Source organism: Astatotilapia calliptera, chromosome 22 (genome assembly GCF_900246225.1).
Source record: "Astatotilapia calliptera chromosome 22, fAstCal1.2, whole genome shotgun sequence".
Classification (NCBI taxonomy): domain Eukaryota; kingdom Metazoa; phylum Chordata; class Actinopteri; order Cichliformes; family Cichlidae; genus Astatotilapia; species Astatotilapia calliptera.
In genome coordinates, this window is record NC_039322.1 from 12,268,564 (window position 1) to 12,277,378 (window position 8,815).

An 8,815-nucleotide genomic window follows, 5' to 3' on the forward strand; every position below is an offset into this window, starting at 1 on the left:
TGGCTTAGAGGTGAGAGCTTCGCTCCTCTCGTGAGAAATATGTGGAGAGCTTCCTTTGCATTTCAATTGACTTCTTAAAGATTCAGCTTTGTCAACTTTGAGAGCTGTTATTAGAGAGTGCATTTTAGAGGAGCAGCAGTAACAGGCCTTAAATTGTTACCTGGGCTCTGCAGCTGCCAGATGACTGGAGGGGGAAAAAAATGAAATCGAGAGCTGATTATCCTCTGTCGCTAGTCTGAAGTTGTGACTCGAGTTCCATTATTGTTCCTCCACCGTTAGCTTTTCTCGAAGAACGATTTAAAAAAAAAAATAGGAAAGGCAGGTTCTTTTTTTCTGTAGAACTACATTTCATTTTATTCTTTGCTCAATTTCCTGGCTGTGCTGTGCAGGTTTACTGTATGTGCACCAGGGGAAACAAACACGGGTGACAATTAATGTGTCATGAAAAAAACAACACTTAACATCTGCCAAAACTTTGAATTAGCAGGGAGACAACAGTAGGGCAAACTGTGATGGGGATGTACTACTTTAGGTACCAGTGATACAAATAGAAAATGTACAAAGAATTTTACATCACTGGAAAACTTCTCAGCACTGTGCAGTTGGCAGTAAGACTCTAAGATTGAATTTTACAAGGCAAACAGCAGACATACAGCATCTCAAATTCAAATCAAATTCAAATTTTATTTGTCATGTACACAGTCATACACAGTACGATATGTAGTGAAATGCTTGGACAACTGCTCGTGACCTAAAGAAAACAAAAAAAGAAAAGGCTATGAATAAGATAGGAAATAAATATGAAAAATTAAAAAGGGTAAATTTAACTAGGAAGGAATAAAATATAAATTAAGGTTAAAAATGAAATAACTGTACAACACAAATTAGAATGAAGGGTAAATTTAACTGGGAAAGAATAAGATAAAATATATAAATTAAAGTTGAAAATAAAATAACTGTACAACAAAATACACAATATAGAACTATATAAGAATGTATGAAGAAATATAAATAAATATATACACAATAACAGCAGCTGTAAAAGTATTAACCGGAAATGAAGAATATAGTGACCAGTGTTGTGCAAAAACAATGTCCAGAATGTCCAGTGTGTGTGTAAGATCCATATGTGTGGGTCAGTACTGTGTGGTGGTGTGATTGAGAGACCGTATCGCCTGCGGGAAGAAGCTCCTCCTCAGTCTCTCTGTGTTGGTCTTCAGGGAGCGGAATCGCTTTCCTGACCTCAGCAGAGAGAACAGTCTGTTGTTGGGATGGCTGAGGTCCTTCACGATCTTCCTGGCCTTGGTCCAGCACCGCCTGCTGTAGATTGAGTGCAGGTCAGGGAGCTCGGAGCGGATGGTGCGCTCAGCTGACCGCACAACCCTCTGTAGAGCTCGTCTGTCCTGCATGGGCGATCGTGGCTCAAGAGTTGGGAGTTCGCCTTGTAATCGGAAGGTTGCCGGTTCGAGCCCCGGCTTGGACAGTCTCGGTCGTTGTGTCCTTGGGCAAGACACTTCACCCGTTGCCTACTGGTGGTGGTCAGAGGGCCCGGTGGCGCCAGTGTCCAGCAGCCTCGCCTCTGTCAGTGCGCCCCAGGGTGGCTGTGGCTACAATGTAGCTTGCCATCACCAGTGTGTGAATGGGTGATGACTGGATATGTAAAGCGCTTTGGGATCCTTAGGGACTAGTAAAGCGCTATATAAATACAGGCCATTTACCATTTACCATTTCCCGAACCAGGTTAAGATGTTTCCCGCCAGGATGCTCTCTATGGTGCACGAGTAAAAGTTCCTGAGCACCTTGGAGGGCAGTTGGAAGTCTCTCAAGCGTCTGAGGTGGTAGAGACGCTGACGGGCCTTTTTCACCACAGTGTTGATGTGACAGGACCATGACAGGTCCTGCGTGATGTGAACTCCGAGGTATTTGAAGCTGTCCCCTCTCTCCACTGGGCACTCGTTGATGACGGGGGTCTGGTAGTTCCTCTCCTGCTTAGTGCTGAAGTCCACTATCAGCTCCTTTGTCTTACTGACGTTTAGAAGGAGGTTGTTCCTCTGGCACCAGTTCTCCAGATTCCTAATCTCCTTCAGGTAGGCCGTCTCGTTGTTATCAGAGATCAGGCCCACCACGACGGTGTCGTCAGCAAACTTGATGATGGTGGTGGAGCTGGTAGTGGCCACACAGTCATATGTGTACAAAGAGTACAGCAGGGGGCTCAGAACACACCCCTGGGGGGCTCCAGTGCTGAGAGTGGTGGAGGCTGAGACATGTCCGCCCATCCTTACTGCCTGTGGTCTGCCAGTTAGGAAGTTGGAGATCCACTGACACATAGATGAGCTGAGTCCCAGATGCTCCAGCTTGGTGGTGAGTGTGGAGGGAATTATGGTGTTAAATGCAGAGCTGTAGTCTATGAAGAGCATTTTAACATAATTCCCCCTTCTAGTGTCCAAGTGAGTGAGTGATGTGTGGAGGAGATGAGAGATGGCATCGTCTGTGGAACGATTTGGACGGTAAGCGAACTGTAGTGGGTCCAGTGTGTCTGGTAGTGAAGAAATGATGAAGTCTCTGACCAGGCGTTCAAAGCACTTCATCACTACTGAGGTGAGGGCTACAGGGCGATAGTCATTGAGAGAAGCAGGGTAGGGTTTCTTCGGGACAGGAACAATGATGGACTCTTTGAAGCATGTGGGGATCACCGACTGAGATAAAGAGATGTTGAATATCTCAGTGAACACAGGAGCTAGCTGGTATGCGCAGTCTCTTAGGATACGACCTGGGATGCCGTCTGGTCCTGCTGGTCCTGCTGCTTTCCTGGTGTTCACTCTCGCATCTCCATTCTTTTACATGTAGGTAGTCATGATATGCTTCTTATTAATATACAGCTTTGTCTCATCACCACATGCCTTTTCCATGCAGGGCTACTAGCAATATAAACATGGCTATGGTAAATAAAAATGTAGGCGTAACGTGACTGCTTACATATTTTACTTTTATCCTTAAGGAAATCAAACCTTTGCAAAGCCCTATGATCATTGTATCACCTACATTAGCAGATCTCTTTAAGACCTCAATGTGATCTGCAGTATTAGAAATTCAGATTTGAGATTCTGCTCTCTTTCACACTGAAGATACGAAGCCATGCATTATTTAAAGTAGCTATTCAGTCTCGTAATACAAAGTGGATCATTCCGTAGACTTGTTCATGTGTCAAAGTCAACTAAAATCTCTGTGTTGTAAAGTGAATAAGTGGAAAACTTTAAATCCTTTTGTTGCGGTTTTTTTGCAGGTGATCTTTGGGGTAAGAGAGCCGCTTTCCAGCTTTTCATAATTGGTATGTCTGACAGTAAGAGAGGCTGGGAAAGATGACAAAAGTGCACAGAGTGTTCTTCACCTTCTGCTCCAAAGCCGCAAGGTGAAAAGCATCGACCAAATTGTGTGAGGAGCCAAAAAAATTGGAGGAAACCTAATGGGGACTGAGGCAGACGGTGAGAAGGGGCCAGGCCACGGGGTTGTGCCCACAGCATGGCCCCACTGAGACCTTCAGACACTATAAAAAACATTTCTAGAGACACTCTGTGACACTGCTGGGAGCAAATCCATTTCGACAGGCTGAGAACCAAGACTGAAAAATGATAGGTTATCATTTTTCCTGCACAGAAAAGACTTCTTTTTCCCCACCCACACATTTCACAGCAAAACCTCAAACCCATCTAGAGACGGACAGAAAGAGAGATGGAAATGGAGTTATTGAGGGCTCAGAGCTGAAAAAGATGGAGATTTGATACATTTGATACAGATACAGAAACTGTGAGGAGCGGTAATAACGGGACGAGAGTCACTTGGGGACAAATTGAAACAGGAGATAGATACAGAGAGAGCGAGTGAATTAAAAACGCAGAACAAAAGATGTGTGAAAGTACGAATGAATAAAAATGGGTGAAAATGACTAAGTGACGCCAACAGGAAACCGAAGCATGAGCTGGAACAAAACAGATGACCCTGGCAGTGGTGACGGAGAGTGTATGACAGGGCTTTTCGGGAAGAGAAGACCACACCCCAACCGCTGCTGATGGCAGGGGACCAAAACGTGTCTCAACTGGTCCTGAGACGCCATCTTATTCTGTAGAATCAAGGTGTTTTCTCCTTATCGGCCCTATCAGTCTCTCCCTGCTAATGCTTTTGCAGGCACTAAAGCAGAAAAGAGCATAAAGGGCACTTTAAACAACGCTGCTGCATTAAAAATACATTTAATCCTAATATAAAGTGCATCATTACTGCATAAAAGGAAGGCGAACACTGCTTAAAAAGTCACTCATGGGTCAGCTTACTGTTCTTTCACTGCTGCGTTGATACTTACAGGACACTGGGTTGCCAATCTAGGGCAGTGTGAATGCGTATAAATGCTGCAAATAGCTACAATAACATTAGGTAACCTCCCAGAGGTCCTGTAAGCTAGATACTCCTGGCTCTTGTTAGAAGTAACATACGCTAGCAGGCAGACAGGGATGGATCATCGTGTGTCCTGCTGATAGGAGGCTCGACTAAGCACAGATATGCAGAGACAGACCAGCTGGCCATGCCAAGCCTGCTCTGAATTGTGTCCTCTACAGCCTCCACCCAGGTTTTAGGGTTGCACACTGCTGGCAAGTCCTCACTTTGTTGAAGATAAATTGATAAATCCAGTCCGTTTTTCTGCTTGAAAAGAAATATTTCATTCAGTTGCACCAGATTGCAGCTCTTGTGTATTGCCATTATATATTGGCAATTTTTGCTATTTGAGTTGCATTGCCAAGCGTTTATCTTTCAGAAATATTATTATTTGTCTGTGATTTCTTTTAATTTAAAACTAACAGTCTGTAGATGCGCTGTGAGGCTATGCTCGCTCAAAGCGAGGCTTTGAATTAAATAGAAACTCATATAAGATTGCTGTGTGTCGTGCTAATATTTGGTAATTAACGTTAAACACAAAGTATATTAAAGTCATTTGTTTTGCAGGTATTTTTTTCCCTAAATTAAAAGTACAACAAATTAAAATTGTGACCTATTTCTTATACTAGAGGAAAAGTTATGAGTTCAGTCATTATGATTCATCCTGTGGGTGAGAATTCATTTAGATGTGAGCTGTTACATCCTAATTCAGAGCATTAGCATCCTGCTGCTGGTTTCACCAAAAATACTGGATTGTTTAATTACACCTACCACTGCTCTGCTTCAAAGACAGCTTGTATAAAGTATAATTACAGTTTAGGAAATGGAATTTATTGGAAACAGTTTTTTTTTAATGCAGGTGGTTAGAAAAGTCTTTGAGGATATTAGAAATACACCAGAAACATTGTTTTGTGTTACTGTTAATCTATTGATTAAATGATGACTGGCTCTGTAACTCGAATTTAATGAGAAAGGTCCCAAAATGAGGCTGTTGTATATCCTATTGAGGTTTTCATACGATTTGGTAATGGAAAACTTAAACACTCATATCGCTGATAAGATACTGCAATGTGAACTCAATCTAAGTATTCAATTCACAGTAGTTTAGCTCTTCTGCAGAAAACGTGGTAACCAGCATGACTGAAGTGGACACTGAGCGGATGAACCCATGCAGGTCAGATTTTAGGAAGTGCCCCTTACATCTCTTTGAAACCTAAGGGAGGTCATTCATCAGTTTGTGCAGCTGGTTTTAAAGCGTGACCCTAAACTCAAAAATCGCAAAACAAATGAAGATGTGTTGAGGATATCGTGCACTCACAGTCAGCTGCCCCAGTGTGTGAGATGAGTTCATTGATCTACTTCTGCACCGACCGATGATGTCTCTCCATTTCCTCCGTGTGTCTTCTGCTTTGACTCGAAAATCTAGGACAGACTATTTTGCACTTTCATAACTGCAACTACATTTTTCTGTCAATGTACTATGCATATACGGTGCCAACCCTGCATGGAATAAATGTAAGGGGCAAAATTTTACTAAAAATATGGAATAAAGCCTCTAAATGTATTGACGTATTTGACTGAACTTTTTCATTTTTATTTCTGTAAACTGATAGGTGTTGTCACACCTTATTGTAGTTTAGCTTCAGTTGCTTGTACTTAATCTTTCTGGTCTGTAAATTTGAGCTTTAAAATCCATGTAGTTTTTTTTCTCCAAGGTCTGTAAAGTCATTGTTCCTGCTGTTTGTGCAGCACGTTTGCTCTAGTTATCTACTGACTCCCCTTACCGTTTCTTATGGTGTTTAAAGATTTCACCCTTGCTGTTCGCGTTTACTTAAGCTGGTATGCCGAACGAGTGAGTAAATAAAAAGAATTGTTTCCTCTTGACAAGCTTTTACTCATTGGAGCCTCTTCTTGGGGTCGGATGGTTAAGGGGCCTGTCCGACGCCCTTAATTTACGGCCACGTCTTTGAAAACATTGGGGAGTTGGGAGGTTGTGGCACCAGTGTTTGGTGCTACAGCTGTTTTTACTGTCACGGCCATAAAGCTCCCCTGGGAAGGGTGAGACAAGAGAAGAAGAGATGAGAACAATGGCTTGTCATACAGCTTGCAGACACGCAAACTATCATGGTTGGAGAGGAGGAGGTGTGTCGATGCTGGGGCTGAGTGTGGAAACTCACCATACGGTTGAAATAAAGATAGCAGAGGGGTCACTAAGGCGTATTCAATCTTCCTGCCAAAAGACAATGCTAATGGTAATAACAAACAGACTGCACCTCATTTTTCTTTTATCTCATTCGCAGCTTTTCCTGTCTGTGACCATCTTAGCCTTTATTCTATTTGTCTCCTGTCACATTAGTGTATCTGAGCCATTATCTGTGATATGTGCTGCTCGGGAGATCTTTCCAGTATAATGAAAAAGCAAAATGGAGTTTGGTTTCCTGAAAGCTTTTTAGCACAAAAATCCCCTTAATTTAAAGATGCATTTTTCTTTTTACTGATAGTGGCAAACTGGATTGCTGGTTCTTTTTAGAGTATGTATGAATATCTACCCCTTTATATTTAATGTGTCTATCCTGTGGTGATCATCTGTTGTTGGATGCCATACATAGTGGAGGAATTGTACCTGCCTCAGCTGTACACCTAAATGTCATCTGCTCCTCACCTTCCTGAGAAGTTATCTGAGAATGTTTTGCTTCAGTTACTGTGTGAAAGAGTGCAGCCAAGCAGAAAGCTAAGTGTCACTGTAACTTTGTCTCAGATGTTTTACTGTGTTCCAGGATTGAAAATAGGTCTGCTCTGCAAGGCTGAGGGCAGCTTTAAGATAACTTATAATACTTTATTATTATTATTGATGTTCCAGGTAGCTTTATGGTGTTAAGCAGGTGTGCTTGTCTCTGATTTCCACTTGCTTACATGGTAAATGGACTGATTCTGATACAGTGCCTTTCTACTTAGCTTGAACACTCGAAGCACTTTATAATATAATCCTTATTCACCCATTCACACACACAGTCATACAAGCACTTTTTTATGCCTTGGTCCTTTCTATCTATCATTCACTCTTCAATGAATGCATCAGAAGCAACTCTGAGTTCGTATCTTGCCAAAGGGAAATGTTTACATTCAAACTGGAGCAGCAAGGGATCAAAGCACCAATCTTCTGATTGGTCGATGACCAAATGTGTCCACAGCTGGAATTATTAGAATTATTTTTAGTTTTACTGATATTTGCAGATAAACAAACAGGTTATAAAAGATGGATGCAGCCACTGTGACATCACTCACTGGCAGTGTTAGATCCAATGCATGTAAAGTAATGCAGTCACATTGTGTTTTTTGGTAATACAATAATGTGATACATTAGTAGAGTAATGTGTTGTTACTTCTGTTACAAAAGATGTTGTTTGTGCGATGGACTAAAAACAAAGAAACATCCGACATATCTTTTTTCTTCCTGTACAGATACAGCTGATTTCAGGTTCTGTGCAGGGAGGAGATCACTGGGGGAATGTTCTGCAACTTTTGAGGAGATATGTTCATTACTTTTATTTGTAATCTATGTAAAAAAAACAAACCAAAAAATCCAAAACATCTCAGAGAGAAACAGCTTAATAATACTGCTACAGTGTGAGAAATTATTTTTTGATCTACAAGACCATCAGGAAGAAGCTTGGTGAGAATGAGAGAACTGTTGATGCGATCATTTGGAAATGGAAGAAATATAAAATGACCATCAATCACTCTCGGTCTGGAGCTCCACACAAGATCTTCATTCATGGGGTCAGGATGATCATGAGAAAAATGTCTGATTGGCCAAAACAACTTGGGAGGAGCTGGCTAATGATCTGAAGGCAGTTGGGATCACAGTCATCAAGAACACCACTGGTAACACACTACATGTAGAGAACTAAAATCCCCCTGCTGAAGAAAGCACATGTACAGACCTATCCTAAGTTTGGAAGTGAACATTAAAGGGAGTTTTTCCTTCCCACTGTCGCCAAAGTGCTTGCTCACAGGGGGTCATAGGATTGTTGGGTTGTTTTCACTGTATATATTATTGTACGATCTACTGTACAATATAAAGCGCCGTGAGGCCACTGTTGTTGAGATTTGGCGCTATATAAATAAAATTGAATTGAATTGAACATCTAAATGAATCAGAGAAGAGTTGGAAGAAAGTGTGGTGGTCAGATGAAACCAAAACTGAACTGGTCTACCATCAATTTGACCTGCTGTGTTTGGAGGAAGAAAAATGTTGAGTATGACCCAAAGAACACCACCCCTACAATCAAGCACAGAGGTAGAAGCATTATGCTTTGGGACTAGTTTTCCAGCAAAAAAATTACCCAAAATATACCAAGGCAATTAATACTAATGGCTACCGAAGATG